The sequence below is a fragment of the Penaeus vannamei genome, chromosome 11, assembly GCF_042767895.1.
Source record: "Penaeus vannamei isolate JL-2024 chromosome 11, ASM4276789v1, whole genome shotgun sequence".
Lineage (NCBI taxonomy): Eukaryota > Metazoa > Arthropoda > Malacostraca > Decapoda > Penaeidae > Penaeus > Penaeus vannamei.
This window is the reverse complement of record NC_091559.1, coordinates 29,786,986-29,806,985: the sequence shown is the minus strand read 5'-3', so window position 1 is coordinate 29,806,985 and position 20,000 is coordinate 29,786,986. Positions and strand designations below refer to the sequence as shown.

The window sequence follows — 20,000 nt, the reverse complement described above, 5'->3', positions numbered from 1 at the left end:
CCTGTGTTTTTATACTCATTTGACTTACCTTTCACACTGGTCCGTGATCTACCTCTACACCTACACTACTACTACTATACACAACACTACTACTTACCTTATATTCTGTACTTACGTTGTCTTATTCTTGCCTTTTCGTCTTCGACTAATTCACCTTCACCTTAGTGCTTCTCCACTTTCTCTCACGGATCTTTTATCCATTTTATGTGCCCATTTTTGTATAGTTTTATCTTTCTTTTTATTTTATGTATTTCGAAACTGATTTTAAGCTCACCATACACTATTTAACAAATAAAGTTAACTGCATTATGGGTAAAATCCCAGTAAGCACGGGAGCCACCTGTATATAAGGTCAAGCCAGATCGGTCTAGAAAGAGAGGCTTTTGTTCTTGTGTGGTGACAGACCGTTGGATTTTTAGCTGGCTGACTGGTGCGTCTCGGCCTGTGGCGGGTTGCTTTGTGTTTTTGAAGTAAGTGTATGGTGTGTTGTCCTGTGTATTTGTTCTTTTTTGAAAGTTTTGTTCGAAATAAATTTATAATATGGATGCTCCTTTTTATGTTGCCTTTTTCCAGCTATTGGTCTTTTTTTATTGTTTTTATCGTGACTATGGAATCACTCTTTACCTCACCTGAGAGTCATTACTAATTAACGCCAGACCCACATGGAGATTCCCTGTAGTTGGAATACACGCTACCAAATTAACATCTTTAACTCTTCGGAGTTTATAAATATCCACTACAGTAACATCAATAATATCTATCATACAAATACTATTATCAATGAATATTACTGTACCTTATGCCATTATTGCTGTAACTTATGTCCATTAATAGAAATTATTTTAATATATATCTGTTAGTGTGTATGCTCTATTCTCCATTTTAACCTTCAGTTCCACAACGACGCGTGTGGAATAAGGCAGCGGTGGAGGCTGAACTCAATGGCATTTCCTTGAGAGTGAGAGCGTCAAGTAATCAGCCATTAGCGGTCACCATAACATGGGTAGTTTATAACAAGGAGAGTGGCGGTTGAGAGTAAACGCCTGACAATATCCTGTCGAGTACTTGACAAAGTCGCCGAGGAAAGTTCATTTTGTGATCCGCTTTCACAGGAAAGTCGGGTTATTTTTCACACTCTCCTAGCAAAGAAAAGCTGGGCAACAAAGCGAAATATTTCAGGTTAAAACTCTTACCGAATTTTGTGTCAAGCTGTTTCAAGGGTGAACTTTGCTCGTTCCAGTTTGGTGTAAATATGGAATGTGCTGTAAGAAATACTTTATTATTATGATGATGAAAAATGATGTGTGAAATAGTTGCACATACTATGTATAAAGAAATATTGCATGTAATATCAAATATGCTGTGTGTACAATGATTGTTTTATATATAAGAAAAAGTGTTGTATGCATAATGAAATATTAGCACATAAGTACGATGTATAAGAATTCAGCTTTATGCATATTGAAATGTGTTATGTGTGGTATGTGGTATAAAATATGGTATATGTAAAACAATGTTCTTTATGTACAATAAAATGTGTTGTACTTATAATGAAATCTGCATGCATAATGGAATGTACTATATATACACATCCAAATGCGTTGCATGTTTAATGAAATTGCTGTATGCACAAGAGATTTTACTATGTGTACAGTTGTACAATTACATCTCGGTACATTTGCTGGGTCCCACTTTTGTACATCTAGCAGCAGTTTCGATGTAAACGTAGCGTAAAAAAACATTTTATATGATACGAAAAACGTAGTTGTAACGAAGAGCATGCCTGGTAGAACAAAAATAACCCATTTATTAACTTCTATTTTTATAAACGAAGTAAGCCAGTTAATCTTTAGTTTTCATTGAATGGATGATTGCAAAACGTGTAGTATTAGCTTTGGCTTTGCAGTGGAATATTTTTACGCTCAAGGAAATGTTTTTTATTCAAAATCAAACTTGTGACTCGGTCTTCCATTTGCATCACTTACAGGGGAAGGCTGTCAAGATTCATTTCTTGAGCTAATACCAAGATGATTGCTGGATGATGAAGGTTATTTATAACAATACATTTCTAAAAAAATGTGCATAAAAGTTGGGTTAATTGGGTTTCCTTATATTTATTGTAGTTATTCCCGTATCTTCCAAATCCAACGACCCTACAATCACATTATTTACATGAAATATAATATCATAGAGGTAGAATGGTGAGATCTGATACGTATTTTTGAATTTACATCATATATTGATTTTAGCTTCAGCGTGCCTTCCTCTTCGTGCAAATCATAGTTGCACTAATTCCTTACGAAAGTCACTGGGAACAAGGCTGCTTCAACATATAATTGTTGATAAATCTTATAACAATATTTTTTAAAAAGTTATGCTCTATACAAGTAATAAAACGCAGTGTAGTGATAATCAAACGTGTTGCTGTGTGTGTGTGTGTGTGTGTTTTATATATATATATATATATATATATATATATATATATATATATATATATATATACATTGAAAATCACGAATTTTCATGAAAACTGGTACAAGTATACTGAAGAAATACACATATAATGAAAAGTTGATGTTTGTAGACATGTTGTGAGAAAGGATGGAACGTTTTGCATTACATTCTCAGAACAACTAAGAGGACAGCGAGACTCTGTTAACATTCAACATTATTGCATTCCGTCTTTGGTTACAGTCTCTTCATCCACTTTATTTTTACACTGGACTCAGATCGTCGAGGAAAGCACTATCACATTCTCCATTCGAAATATATGTATGGAGAAATGTGTGTATGTACATTTGTGTATGAATAAAAAGAATTCACGTATGAATAATTGAACATGTGTATGATTAATAAACTTGTGTATGTTTGATGAAATTTGTGTATTATTATATGAGTGCTATGTAATGAAATATTGGTACGAATAATGTGTATATTTTTTATGGAAATTAAATGTATTATGTAATATATGACTGTATAATGACATATATGTGTATGATAAGATGTACTGACTTTTTTATTGATACATGCAGCATATTTCATTAATTCAGTTTGCATATTTCATGAATACATGCAGCATATTTCATGAATATATGCAGCATATTTCATGAATATATGCAGCATATTTCATGAATATATGCAGCATATTTCATGAATATATGCAGCATATTTCATGAATATATGCAGCATATTTCATGAATATATGCAGCATATTTCGTTAATACATGCAGGATATTTCATTATACATGCAAAACATTTTATTATATATAAACACATTTCTTTGTACATGCAGCAAAATTCATTATACAACGTATGACATTAGACATGTGCTACATTGTACACGCAACATAATTCATACCTACAGATGTTTCATCATAGTTATACGACATATTTCATCACATTTGGAAAATATTCTAACATACATGCAACAATATTACATTAAATATACAGTATATCTTTTTTACACACTTAATTATAAGCAGCATATTTCATTATAATACACATTTTTCATTCTACATACGGCTTAATTGATTATACTCTTAGCATATTAGGCCTACATTATGTATGTACGCAGCGCGTTATATCATATATGTAGCATATTACATATATACAGCATAATACATTATACTGTCTGCATAATTTTTGCACTTATACCATATCTGAATATTTGCTACATACAAAATATTACATTAGAAACACATATTAATTACATGACTTACAGGAACCCCTACATCACTTCATTATACAAAAGTTGATTTGGAAAGGAAATCACATGGAATAGATAATCACAGAATATATGGGGAATTAAAAATAAATCTTAACTCTATGGTATATTTAGACACCAGGAATTCTATACTCAGGCCTCGTCAACACGACCTTTGTTCCCAGTGACTTGGGGATGGAAATACCTCTCGTGCATGACTTTGTTCTCGTCAAGGGGATTCAGGAATAAGATCAAGTCACACGATAACTCCATGAAACTTGGTGTAACGGTAACTATGAATCTTAACATAATGTATTTCGGTTTGTGGATAGCACTCTCTTGGCTTGGTAAAAGTGAAGGATTTTGGTCAGAATTCCCGGTGAAGGTTATGTTCTTGTCACTTCAATCTAGTCATTATGGCAGGATGAATTCTCGATGACTTTGACAAGTATTTCACGTGTCTTGTTTGATTATTTCCACCATCATTCGCGAACCAAGAACAGGAGTGTGATACTCATTTCTTAAATATCCTAATTTTTAATGTAATTCTGCGGGCACACGTCTGGGCGACCTGCAGACCTGCTGGCCTTACCGTTCCTGAGCGAAGTCGGGGCTCAGGCCAGCACGCGTCATTCGCAATGATGAGTTGTGCCAACCAAAGCAGCAGACAGCCACAATCTGGGATTTCAGAGCCATGGCAATGATCACGTGTTATGAATTTCAGCTGAAATCCCGTCTGCTGGTGTGCAGTTGGCCTGAAGCAACCCGCGTTCCTTTAATTAAGGGCCGTACTTTAAAAACATTCGAACGGCGGCGGTCGAACGGAGGCGCTCGTGGTCTGGCGCTCACGTGAGACTCGAATCCTTACTCTAAAAACAAGGCAACGCCAGGGAACTCCACCGCCGCCGCTGACGGTCGAGCTCCACAGATGGCGCTCGAACGCCAGGAGAAGCGCTAGCTTTCAAGACATTTGTTGCTATAAAGCGAACGAAAACATAACATCGGCGCGAAATTTGAAGGCTGTAGACACTTCCTGCTTGGACATGGCGCCAAGAGCAGCACCAATTGGCACTTTTGAAAAGGAGTGCCTCCTCGAAATTGTCAAAGATCACATAGAGATAATAAATGACAAGTCATCAGGTATTGGCAAAGTTGCAAAAAAAGCACAGTGTTGGCAAGACATTGCAAATATCTTATTTTTTCTAAAACAGGCTGTAGAAAAACTCCCATCCAGGTCAGAAAGGTCTGGAAATCCCTTCGAAAATCGTGTTGTATTATGATTCTTAAATGCATACAGATTTACCTTTTAATGACCTATACTGAAATTAAAGATGCATCCATAGTTTAATATTTATTAATACTAGTGTTTTCTATGTCCACAGAGCAAAGAACCATTATTCATGCTCTAAGCGGAAAATAAAGAAAACTGGGGGAGGTCCACCACCGCAGTCTCTAGATAACATCACGCAAGGCGCTGCAGCTCATTGAAGGCGAATTGGAGCCACTGGCGAATGTGTGTGATTCGGATGTTGGAATACATGATGAATCTAATGCCATTACCGGTAATGTTATTTCTGTGTGTAGAGGGGTATAGAAAGTGTATGTATTTTTACACAAATGTGCTTGTCTGATGTTTGCATTTTCTGATTTCAGATTGATTCGCTGATAGCAATCCTGGGCCAACCCCGATTGCCACTCCACCTGTGGTTCAAGACCTACCAAAAGATGGCGATACCCTGGTTTTATCAGAGATGACTTTCACATCTGATGAGGAAGCAGCAGCCCAAGGACCTCGTTGTGAGGAAGAAAGCGCTAGGCCTACGTGCTCCTCACAGACTACAGCGCCAAAAAGAAAGAGACAGGCAAAGAAAGATGCAGCTTCAGACGCTGCTCTTCATGATGCTGCAGTTCGATGCAGAAAGAAAATGGAATTAGATGAAATATTTCACAAAACACAAATGGAGTTTTTAAGAGGATATGAAAAACAAATGGAAATGTTACAACTCCAAAAATTATATTGGGAGAAAAAACAAACACGGAATAGGAATCTGCATTAGTAAAATACGGTAAATAAAACATTTGTCTCATACATCTTTTCTAGTTTTATTTTTGGTATGTTCACACTTAATATCAAGATTACACATATATTCCCATAACCTTTAAAACTATACTGTGTTTGTACATACATGTGCAAATACATATCCTCCTGCCACTTCGCAACTACATCTTGCACCAAAAAGGTTATACAAATCTTGCACAGAAAACTCCCACCAAAAATCATTATACAATATTGAATGTAATATACACAAATAATTATATTAACTAGCATCTATAAAAATGGTATACTTAAGAATACACACTACTGACAATGGCTGCTCTTTTCCTTAAACCTTCAGCTCTGCTGGTGTTAGCAGCTCCTTCCCCTTCTACTTCATATTCATTATGAAATCTAGTTTCACCATCATTTGATAGAACAACGTCCCTGTGTTTGATAGCAATATTGTGTAAAACAGCAGCACTGTATATTGCCAACATAGACGTATTCAGTGTAGTTCGTAACTGAGAAGAGTACTCTGAACCTTCTCTTCCTTACACCAAATGCCCTTTCTATGACATTTCTTGTCTTGGCGTGTGCTGCATAATACCTTACTTTAGAGTCTGTGTTAGGGTTGCTTATTGGTGTCATTAAGTATGCTCGTAGAGGATAAGCAGAATCCCCTAGCATATGACCTGTATTCTGGCTCCAGTTTCATACACATGTCACTGTTTGTAAAAATTCTGCCATCATGCACAGAACCGGGCCACCGACAAACGATATTATGAAATTCAAGGTTAGGGCCACATACACCTTGAACATTTAAGGAAAAAATCCCTTTCGGCATCTGAATTCTTCTGCACGTTCCCGCCCAGGATTTTCAATTGGGATATGCGTGCAGTCGATTGCCCCAATTACACCAGGAAAATTTGCTGTGCCCTGAAATTTTCGATTGGTAGCATGAACGGCTAGCCTCTCTGGAAATACAACATGACGTTTAAATGTACGAGCAACTGACAACAAAGTTTCCTTGATGCATCTACTGACAAACTGTTGTGATACACCAAAGCTGTCTGCAATTGTCAACTGCAAGCTGCCAGGAGCCATCCATCTCAAAGTAATGAACAGCCTTGTGTGTGTGTGGGGGGGGGGGGGGGGCAGGGGCGCCTATAAATAGGGAAAATATTGCTGTTATAATAATGTAAAGACGTTAGTCTATTCATAATATATACTTGTATATATATACAAGTTACACATAACGATATACATATTTCTATAACTATATAACTATATAGATAGATAGATATATAGATATAGGTATATTAGTTATATCTATAGTTATATATATATATATATATATTATATATATATATATATATATATATATATATATATATATATATATATATATATATATATATATATATATATAGAGAGAGAGAGAGAGAGAGAGAGAGAGAGAGATAGAGAGAGAGAGAGAGAAATAGAGATAGAGATAGAGATAGAGATAGAGAAATAGAGATAGAGATAGAGAAAGAGAGAGAGGGAGGTACATGCTTGTTTGCATGTGTTTGTGAATTAACATATATAATTATACAAAGACAAAATATTGTGTGTACATACAGCATACATCACATATGTATGATTATAAAACCGCATTACAAACCACTGCCGTCGCGAAATTCAGGTAAATGGATGTCATTCAATACAAATTTCACGCTGTTCTTCGAGATCCCGAATCGAGCGACGAATTCTTCTTCACTCAGGCTCAGAAAACAATGATTTCTTTCTGTTAACACCACTCGTGGAGGCTGTGTTACTGCTATGTTGTGCATTTCTTCAAGCTGATTGATTTCTTCTATATCTGCTAAAGTTTCTGCCAATTCTGCTACCTGGAGAGATAGATAGCAGCTGCATAAATCATATGTGAAGGTATCATCCTACCAAGTAATATTTCGGCATTGCTTTGGGCCATGAAAAGTGATTTTCGTGTTTGTTATATCAAGAAGCGCGTTTTGAAATATATCAGAATCGCCATTGTTTGCAAGTAAACAAAAAATTGATAAATAAGGCTTAAATATGGGGAGCGTTTTCGATGACGACTCACCTTGGGATACAATCCAAAGTATGTAATTAAGTCTTCGAAAAATAATCTATTTTATAAATAAAAACGAAATCTTTAAATAAATCAGACAAAAAAAGCCTTCTTGCATTTAAGGCCAAACCTGATTATTGCGTAAAACTTAATATTTGATAAAAAAAAAAAAAAAAAAATGTCAAACGCCACCATAAAGACACATTCATGCTGGTAAATAATAATAATTCCAATAATGTAATTATGCATCATGGAGACAGGTAAAAGCGAGATTTTTCAGAAAATGATGCACGCACTGCCTCTGGTGGCAGAGGGCAAATAAATATAATCTACAAGATAAAAATAGAGGTATAACACCGCCACTCAGGTTGCAATAATGCAACGCCAGTTCCGGGCGTCGGAACAGCAGGAGTTCAAGTTCGGGTTTTTAAAGTACGAAACTGGTCCACCGCCATTTGAACGCCAGCGCCAGTGGTGGCGGTAGACTTTTAAAGTACGGCCCCAAGTCGCGCGGCTTGACTAATAGCCAGAAAATTCTAATAAGTAATAACTAATAACCCAAAGCCCGGGTTCCCGCCGTATGCGTTATTCGCCGTGTACAATTGCACAACTCTTTGCCGAGTTCCTTGCAGCCACAACATATCACCGAGTACGACCACAACATTGATACTTCGAAACGAACCGGCAGCCAGAGGAGGAAATTCGTCAATAGAGGATATCTCTCGGTAATTTTCATCGCAACAAAATCACATAATTAATTGATTAAAAAAATATTCTCGTTAAATCGTGCACCTATTCCAAAACTCCGCCCGAATCGAAAAACGCCCACTTTCATCTATGCGGGCGTGAACATGTGTCCTACACATTTATGATTGATATATCAAATCCAGAAACTCCATTTCATTTCTCCATTTCTCATCCACGTATTTATTTTTCATTTGCCTACACCTCCCACCGGTTTATTATTCAGGAGTCTTACCCTCTCGTTTACTCTTTTATTCTTCAACATGTTATAGTTTTTACTTCAATTTATTATGGTTTTCCACAATTCCCCAGATTATTTTTGATCACTTTTATATGTGTTCTTACGCTATTTATTATTGTTATATAAATTTAAGCGATGTATGATTACACACGTATACATTATTATAATTTATAGAATTCACTCAAGTTAAATAGATATGAATGGCAGAAAACTGCAAATAATTAAAATTACCGATTCTTAAAAGCTTTGCAGTGAGTGTGACTAGCCTCACCATTGATATAAAAGCTTTACATATCATTTCAAAAATAATAATACAAACGTCCTTGACACACAGATGGGCAGTATCGCGATACACGCATCGGCGATACGGATCGATCGGTACTTTTGCACTGGTATCGGTATCACACATACAAACACACACACACACACACGCGCACACACACACACACACACACACACACAAACACACACACAAATACAAACAAACACATACACACACAAATACAAACAAACACACACACACAAATACAAACAAACACACTCACACACATAAACAAAAACACATACACACACAAACACACACACACACAAAGATGGGCAGTACTGAAATACATGTATCGGCGATATATTTACTGTCTTGGCATCGGTATCGCCTTAGCCATTCAAGAACAGCATGTGTTTTATCGGTATCTCTCAAAAGTATATCGAAAAAAAATAGATGAATCGACACATTTACATGAAATTATAGTTAATATTTATAAATTGAAGACGAATCGCCTCTTATTTACTTCACTAGTTATTAGTGGTTACTTTTTCTTCTTAGGGCGTTTCATGTAATGTAGAAAATGCACTATGGTACGGTTTAATGGGATTTTTTCACTTAAACGACACTGTGTGTGTGTGTGTGTGTGTACACATATATATTATATATATACATATATATACATACACACACACACACACACACACACACACACACACACACACACACACACACACACACACATATATATATATATATATATATATATATATATATATATATATATATATATATATATATATATATATATATATAAGCGAGAGAGAGAGAAAATGAGAAGGAGACGTATAATGTTACAAAATATTGCACATACTAACAAGTGTTCTTTGAAGCATTCAACATTTAGATGTATTTCGTATTCATTATGCATCATGGAGACAGGTAAAAGCGAGATTTTTCAGAAAATGATGCACGCGCTGCCTCTGGTGGCAGAGGGCAAATAAATATAAACTGCAAGAAAAAAATAGAGGGAACAGCATAGATTGAAACAGAGTGGCTAGCTAAAAAAAAATGTAAACGAGGTTAAACTGAAAATAGGATAGAATGGTGAAATAAAAGAGACGAAATTGAAACAAACATTATATATAAAAGGTTTAACCAAATGAACAAAGAAAAGGGAGAAAATGTTCTGCAGAATGGAACTGAAAAGATGGTTGGACAGGAATGAAAGATTAATGTGTGGATGGGAATAAATGATAAAGACATTATGGTCACGGTGTTAAAAGTGCTGAGTTGCAGGCAATACATACATTTCCATACTCGTCGACAACCATATTATGCATATATATGGACAATAATGTTTTAATAAAATTTCAGAGACAATAAATCCATAATTCATGAATTCAAATGATCCAAATAGAAATACATGCAGGGGAAGGTAACAAATGAAACGAAACGGAAAAGTCAAAAATTTTAGCAAAGCTTTTAAAAATCTAGACACACAGCAACATGGAACAGGAACAACATTGATAATCCGCATACATAAACAAACAGAAAAAATATGTGTAGAAAACCTATGCATTTTAGAACATTAAGTCAAAGCATACATAATGCGTATGTACAAATCACAGTCAAGATTCTAATAATGTAGAACGTGTTACTTCACCTCTCGATTGCTGCAGAAATACTCTCAGATTTTCACCGAGAATATATACACGCATTCATGGCGGTATCATGTTTATCTGTATAACTAAACATCATCGTATTTTTCATAAACGCATTTCTTAGTACAGCTCGACTAAATAAAAAAAAGTATTTCGGCTTTTCTTGTGCACACCAGCGTTGGACTCGGCGAAATCCACAGCCAGGTCTTCCGTGCTGTGGTCAGACCCCCTGTTTTGAAGCTCACAATATACCTGCGCGGATTTCTCCTGCAGGAGCAGCACCGTGTATGGGGACGCGCAGGAGAGCAGCGTGAGGGCGTCCTCGTGAACCACGTGCTCCGTGCTCGCCGCCAGGCCCAGGAGGCGGTCACCTGGAGGGAAGACGGAGCGGTGAAGGAGGGGATGGAAAAGACACGTGGGAGTAGATGGCAGTGCCTGGGATTAACAGTGTCATCAACTGGAGATTCTAGAGATTTGCCTTTTAAACACTGAATGACGTCAGTGAGAGACTAATACTTTAAAAAACGAAAACAAATATGGTGGTGCTTGATGTAAATACCTGCAATGAATAGCAGGATACACCTAGCTGTGTGTTATTCGTAATTATGGTATTATATATGATATTTGCTTTTGCATAGCTTTGAGAAACCATGAAAAGATGCATTTTTTATTGGAATAAATGGCTGGACGCAAACAATGGCACGATGAAAGGGGAACATTAATTGGAAGCTTCATCGCTTTTATATAGTTTTAATCGTGGGTTGCTTGGCCGAGGAATGTTCAAAGGTTAGCTTAATTCGATATTTTTACTGGCGTTCATAATTAACAAATAAAACATTTTTCTTTGTAATATTAAATGGGATAGTCCAAGAATACCAACAATTTAATACAATTTTCTTCAGGCTTTCAGAGATTTGAGGATTGCTTCATCACGTGACAAACTCTCTTGGCGCAAGGGAAACAACATGATAATTGCGTATTATCATTATTATTTTTTTTTTTTCACTGATAACATTAACAAATTTATCTTTGTCGTTTCACAAAGGAAATGGTAAGTGGTGTTTATGAATTTCTTAGATTTGTTGTTTTTTTCCCTCATATCTTCGTCATGAGAGAGACTGACATGATGCGCAAGTTATATTCTGGTTTCTGATCTCGACCAGAATATTATTGATTATACGTCTGCAGTGCGATTGGAGCAAGATTGGAAGATTGGAGTTTTTCTCCTGCTCGGCATGGGGAACTCCGGCTGATAAGGTCAGTGCCTGGAGGATACGCTGTGGATCCTATCTGGCTGGCACTGAATCCCCCTCCCCCTTCCACCCCCACCCCCTCCCCCCACAACCTCTAAATAACTCTCCTGCTGTCCTGGATATTTTGAACCGAATACTGTGGGAAAATAACCTGTTACATGTATTGATTACGTTTCCGCAAATTGAGATCTGAGTTATATTTTCATTTTTTTTAATATTTAATTTTTTGGAATTAATCAATTTTCATAGCCTTGTTTACCGGCTTTGTGGCTTGTTCATCGGTGCTCTGAGGTCTGCCAAGGACTTAGGATCGTAGAAAGAAAGAAATAACGAGCAGATAGGTTCAGAAGTGGATATCACAAGCCAGCAGAGAGAGAGAAAGAGAGAGAGAGAGAGAGAGAGAGAGAGAGAGAGAGAGAGAGAGAGAGAGAGAGAGAGAGAGAGAGAGAGAGAGAGAGAGAGAGAGAGAGAGAGAGAGAGAGAGAGAGAGAGGGAGAGAGAGGGAGAGAGACAGAGAGAGAGAGAGAGAGAGAGAGAGAGAGAGAGAGAGAGAGAGAGAGAGAGAGAGAGAGAGAGAGAGAGAGAGAGAGAGAGAGAGAATTCGGAATCGGGAAACGAAAGGCAATTGTATATTTACTGCGGGAGAAAAGAGAGAGAGAGAGAGAGAGAGAGAAATTAATTCTAAATCGGGAAACGAAAGGCAGTTTTATATTTACTGCGGAAGAAAAAAAGTAGTATTATATGATAGCTTCATAATTTCTCCTTAACTGGAAAGGCTGCAATTAAACTGAACGAAGAATCGGGTACAGTAAAGAAACAGAAAGAATAAGACAAGGAGATATATATCCAAACTTAAAAAGGCTCTTCTCGAAAAAAATAAACAAAGGAACAAAGAGCGTAAATACTAAGAGGAACATATATATGTGTGTGTGTGTGTGCATATATACACTTAAATATATGTATAATATATATATATATATATATATATATATATATATATATATATATACATATATATACATATATATATATATATATATATATATATATATATATATTATATCTACATATATATATACATATATATATATATATACTATATCTATTATATCTACATATATATATATATATATATATATATATATATATATATATATATATATATATATATATATACTAGACCTATTATATCTACATATATATATATATATATATATATATATATATATATATATGTATGTATATATATATATATATATATATATATATATATATATGTGTGTGTGTGTGTGTGTGTGTGTGTGTGTGTGTGTGTGTGTGTGTGTGTGTGTGTATGTGTATGTGTGTGATATGTGTCTATATATGATATATATATATATATATATATATATATATATATATATATCTATATATATATATATATATATTTATATATATATATATATATATATATATATCTATATATACATATATATATATATAAGCGAGAGAGAGAGAAAAGGAGAGAACGAGACGAATAATGTTACAAAATAACATACTGCACATACTAACAAGTGTTCTTTGAAGCATTCAACATTTAGATGTATTTCGTATTCATTATGCATCGTGGAGACAGGTAAAAGCGAGATTTTTCAGAAAATGATGCACGCGCTGCCTCTGGTGGCAGAGGGCAAATAAATATAAACTGCAAGATAAAAATAGAGGGAACAGCATAGATTGAAACAGAGTGGCTAGCTAAAAGAATGTACACGAGGTTAAACTGAAAATAGGATAGAATGGTGAAATAAAAGAGACGAAATTGAAACAAACATTATATATAAAAGGTTTAACCAAATGAACAAAGAAAAGGGAGAAAATGTTCTGCAGAATGGAACTGAAAAGGTGGTTGGACAGGAATGAAAGATTAATGTGTGGATGGGAATAAATGATAAAGACATTATGGTCACGGTGTTAAAAGTGCTGAGTTGCAGGCAATACATACATTTCCATACTCGTCGACAACCATATTATGCATATATATGGACAATAATGTTTTAATAAAATTTCAGAGACAATAAATCCATGGAGATTCATGAATTCAAATGATCCAAATAGAAATACATGCAGGGGAAGGTAACAAATGAAATGAAACGGAGAAGTCAAAAATTATAGCAAAGCTTTTAAAAATCTAGACACATAGCAACATGGAACAGGAACAGCATTGATAATCCGCATACATAAACAAACAGAAAAAATGCGTGTAGAAAACCTATGCATTTTAGAACATTAAGTCAAAGCATACATAATGCGTATGTACAAATCACAGTCAAGATTCTGATAATGTAGAACGTGTTACTTCACCTCTCGATCGCTGCAGAAATACTCTCAGATTTTCACTGAGAGTATATACACGCACGTATGGCGCTATCATGTTTATCTGTTTAACTAAACATCATCGTATTTTTCATAAACATTTCTTAGTACAGCTCGACTAAAGAAAAAGTATTTCGAATATTCTTGTGCACACCAGCGTTGGACTCGGCGAAATCCACAGCCAGGTCTTCCGTGCTGTGGTCAGACCCCCTGTTTTGAAGGTAACAATATACCTGCGCGGATTTCTCCAGCAGGAGCAGCACCGGGTATGGGGACGCGCAGGAGAGCAGCGTGAGAGCGTCCTCGTGAACCGTGTGCCCCGTGCTCACCGCCAGGCCCAGGAGGCGGTCACCTGGAGGGAAGACGGAGTGGTGAAGGAGGGGGATGGAAAAGACACGTGGGAGTAGATGGCAGTGCCTGGGATTAGCAGTGTCATCAACTGGAGATTCTAAAGATTTGTCTTTAAAACGCTGAATGACGTCAGTGAGAGACATACTTTAAAAAACGAAAACAAATATGGTGGTGCTTGATGTAAATACCTGCAATGAATAGCAGGATTCACCTAGCTGTGTGTTATTCGTAATTATGGTATTATATATGATATTTGTTTTTGTATAGCTTTGAGAAACCATGAAAAGATGCATTTTTTTATTGGAATAAATGGCTGGACGCAAACAATGGTACGATGAAAGGGGAACATTAATTGGAAGCTTCATCGCTTTTATTCAGTTTTAATCGTGGGTTGCTTGGCCGAGGAATGTTCAAAGGTTAGCTTTATTCGATATTTTTACTGGCGTTCATAATTAACAAATAAAACATTTTTTTTGTGTAATATTAAATGGGATAGTCCAAGAATACCAACAATTTAATACAATTTTCTTCAGGCTTTCAGAGATTTGAGGATTGCTTCATCACGTGACAAACTCTCTTGGCGCAAGGGAAACAACATGATAATTGCGTATTATCATTATTATTATTTTTTTTCACTGATAACATTAACAAATTTATCTTTGTCGTTTCACAAAGGAAATGGTAAGTGGTGTTTATGAATTTCTTAGATTTGTTGTTGTTTTTTTTCCTCATATCTTCGTCATGAGAGAGACTGACATGATGCGCAAGTTATATTCTGGTTTCTGATCTCGACCAGAATATTATTGATTATACGTCTGCAGTGCGATTGGAGCAAGATTGGAAGATTGGAGTTTTTCTCCTGCTTGGCATGGGGAACTCCGGCTGATAAGGTCAGTGCCTGGAGGATACTCTGTGGATCCTATCTGGCTGGCACTGAATCCCCCCCCCCCCACCCTCCCCCCCACACACAACCTCTAAATAACTCTCCTGCTGTCCTGGATATTTTGAACTGAATACTTTGGAAAAAAACAAAAACAAAAAAACTGTTACATGTATTGATTACGTTTCCGCAAATTGAGATCTGAGTTATATTTTCATTTTTTTTATTATATTTAATTTATGGAATTAATTAATTTTCATAGCCTTGTTTACCGTCTTTGTGGCTGGTTCATCGGTGCTCTGAGGTCTGCCAAGGACTTAGAATCGTAGAAAGAAAGAATTAACGACCAGATAGGTTCAGAAGTGGATATCACAAGCCAGCAGAGAGAGAGAGAGAGAGAGAGAGAGAGAGAGAGAGAGAGAGAGAGAGAGAGAGAGAGAGAGAGAGAGAGAGAGAGAGAGAGAGAGAGAGAGAGAGAGAGACAGAGACAGAGACAGAGAGAGAGAGAGCAATTAATTCTAAATCGGGAAAGGAAATGCAGTCTTATATTTACTGCGCGAGAAAAAAAAGTAATATTTTATGATAGCTTCATAATTTCTTCTTAACTGGAACGGCTGCAATTAAACTGAACGAAGAATCGGATACAGTAAGAAAGAATAAGACAAGGAGATATATATCCAAACTGACAAAAGCTCTTCTCGAAAAAACGGAAATGAAACAAAGAAACAAAGAGAGTAAATACTAAGAGGGACATTTAAGCTTTCTAAAATTCGCCCATGATGAGACTTAAGTTATTGAATGGGGGTAAGGGGGGAGGCTCATGCAAACTATCCTCAGTAAAGTCAATAAGGTCGTATTATAGTTAATTATCAGTCTGGAATCTTCACCTTTAAGGGGATCGAAAAAAATATACGATCCTCTTAAGACACTTCTGTTTTCTTATTCCGTTCGTACGTACTTTATGCTTGAGAAAATATCAATTACTTTCGACTGCAAAGAGAGATTTCACTGTACAGCTTACCATTTTGTGATCACAACCAATGTTCATTTTTCTCCAGTTTACCTACCATTTTGTGATCATTTTTAATTTTTCCAATATAATATTTTTGCAATATTGTAGCAATACAAGTACCTCGCCGGTCATTCAGTACTTCTATTCAAAGTAGTCATATGCATGTGTGTGTGTGTATGTGTGTGTGTGTGTGTGTGTGTATGATGTATATATACATTATACACACACATACAGGTATAAATAATACACACACACACACACACACACATACACACACACACACACACACACACACACACACACACACACACACACACACACATATATATATATATATATATATATATATATATATATATATATATATATATATATATATATATATATATATTACACACACACACACACACACACACACACACACACACACACACACACACATATATATATATATATATATATATATATATATATATATATATATATAAATGTATCCATATATATATATACCTTTATATGTATAACGTTGCCAAGACTCTTATTTTTTCAGCTGAAACAAAACCAAGGCGCTGGTCTTCAGGCACCTAATTTAAAATCAGAATTCATTTTCATATTTGATCACCAAACGAGATAAATATCAATCATCAAAATTTCTAGTTAAATAATTAATACAATGTGACGGACAAGATTATTATTTTTTAATCAACTCTTTTAATTGCCAGTACAAAATATTGCATGAAAATCATATCAAAACAGTTTCAGGGCTAATGATTTCAATCTAAGAACAAAAAAAGAAGAAAAAAAATATATATGTGTATACATGTATATACATTTATATATATATATATATATATATATATATATATATATATATATATAAAGTACAAAATCTATTATCACAATTACAATATTAAACTACAATTTATTATAAATATCACATATACAGGAAGTTTCAATTCCTTCGCTACTATATAGCAATTAGGACAAAAAATTGCTACAAAGAGCCTCGTTACTGAGAACACCATTTACATGAATTGTAAAATATTAAGATCCAAGGATTTTAAAGATGTATTATATTTAAGTGTATCTATGAATATTTAAAACGTTAAGGAATTACAAATCCACTGTCATTCCTAAATAAAGAATAGAGATTGGTAGCAGGGGAGTGGACGGTTTTACAGCAAACCAGCCAGACTCTATGAAACAAAGAAAACGGTTATGTGCTAGTCAGGGGAAACTTAAATATTTATTCTAATGACCTGATGTTGGTCAATTTCTCTAATATCAAGATAATAATCAAATGCAGAGGTAGCTATGTTTCCAAAATAGAAATATGGTTTTCTATTTTACAGTGATTTCTATTAAATCTGATTGGTCGAGTGAGTTTATAATTTTTATTTTTTGTTTATATGAGAACCATTGATGTTCCTCATTGCCAATAAAAGGATTGCGGAAGGATGGCCAAGTGTAAGCAGCAGCACAACTACCGCACGGCTATTTATAGATGACTGAGAACGTAGAAGTTTTAGTATTTCTTCCTTATAGATTGCTAATGGTCAAGGATGCCGTAGACACAATGTCAAGTTTTACAGTGTTTTTTTTAATAAGCTAGTCAATTTCCTCTCAACAATTAAACCAATGAATCCAAAGTATAATAATTTCAGAGGTGGTGTCTTAAGGAACAGTCAAGTTATAATTGCTGGGACTAGACATTCCTCTCGAGTTTTCTTTTTTTATGAAATTTAGGGGAAACTCATTCTTCCTCAATATGTTTCTGACGAGATTTGTTACTTTAAGAAAATCAAATAGTTTTTAAAGATTTCAGTTTGCCTTATAAAAGAATTTTTATTTATTTATTATATATATATATATATATATATATATATATATATATATATATATATATATATATATATATATTTTTTTTTTTTTTTTTTTTTACTAGGGATATATGAATTAAATCTAGTGGTGAGATCAGTGTAAGCTGGATTACGATAGCGTCAACTAATGAATGATTTCAATTCCTGAACATACTGACATCTAAAAAGGGGAAGAAAGCATTAATCTCAATATCACAAGTACATTTTATGAATTATGTTCATTTGGCAGTCTAAGAATTCATTTATATGATCTTGGAACCTTAATTAATAACAATAAGGTATCATCAACATAACTAGCGTAATAAATGGGTTTAGAATATGTTGGGTGATCATTCAGTCATTTGTTCTCATTACAGCGATTAAAAGCGTATGCTGAAATAGGTCCTAAAACGAAACCCATTGAAATCCCATTATTATTATTATCATTATTATTATTATTTATTTACTTTTATAAAAACGCATGTCTGGTAACCATGCAGAGTATATTTTTGTAATAATCCTTATTTTAGCCAAAACATCATTTTAAAAGCGCCCAAAAAGTCCGTAATTATATCATTTCCATCAAAATGTTGATTATATCAAAACTAGCTAATACTCTGGTATTTGGAATTTTAATGGGGTTTTGAACAAATGTGAAAATGTTCTGAATGTTATCTCAATTTATCGGTGAACTCTTCAGAACATGAATAAAAAACGAGACATTAAAAATAATAATTCATAAAGCTGTTAAAATAGATCTGTTGGGTACAAACTAAAAGCGATAGGATTGAGAATGATAATTATGACAACTATAGTAATCATAATGACATTACCAGCACGGACAATAACGAAATGGCAGAATCAAAAAGAAAAAGACACACAAAAAAACAGAAAGATAATAACAAAGAAGAAAAAAAGGGAGAGATATAATTTTTTTTTTTTTTTTCTAAAAATCGTTCCCTTACCATCCACAATTTACGGCTCGCGAGGGAATTCTCGATCCTTGAGTCTCGCGCGCTTATCGAACCTCCCTTTCGAATCTCCTTTATCGAACCTCGCTTTCGAATCTCATTTATCGAACCATACTTTCGAACCTCACTTATCGAATCTCGCTTATTGAACGTCACTTACTGAACGTCACTTAATGAACGTTACTTATCGAACCTCACTTTTTGAACGTCACTTATCGAACCTTAATTTCGAACCTCACTTATCGAACCTCGCTTATCTAATCTCACTTTCGAACCTCACTTGTAGAATCTCTCTTATCGAACCACACTTTTTGAACGTCAGTTATCGAACCTAACTTTTTGAACGTCAATTATCGAACCTCACTTTTTGAACGTCACTTATCGAACCTCACTTATCGAACCTTAATTTCGAACTTCATATTTGAACCACACTTATCGAACCTCACTTGTCGCTCTCGCTGATTGTCGTGGAGTCGGTCGAGGAGTCTGTGCAAGCCTTAATGAAGAATATCTGTTCCAAGAGGCAGTGGAGAAAGAAAGGGGGAAATATGACAAAGGAATAGCGAGGATAAATTTGA

At 35.0% G+C, this 20,000-nt stretch overlaps 1 long non-coding RNA gene across 1 annotated transcript; it reads left to right on the top strand.

Moving 5' to 3' along the window:
* The first annotated feature begins 5,083 nt into the window (after window positions 1-5,083).
* On the top strand, window positions 5,084-5,792 carry LOC113804501 (uncharacterized). The gene is made up of 2 exons (XR_011398873.1): window positions 5,084-5,265; window positions 5,357-5,792. It is a non-coding gene; the product is annotated as an uncharacterized lncRNA (long non-coding RNA).
* The last annotated feature ends 14,208 nt before the right edge of the window (window positions 5,793-20,000 follow it).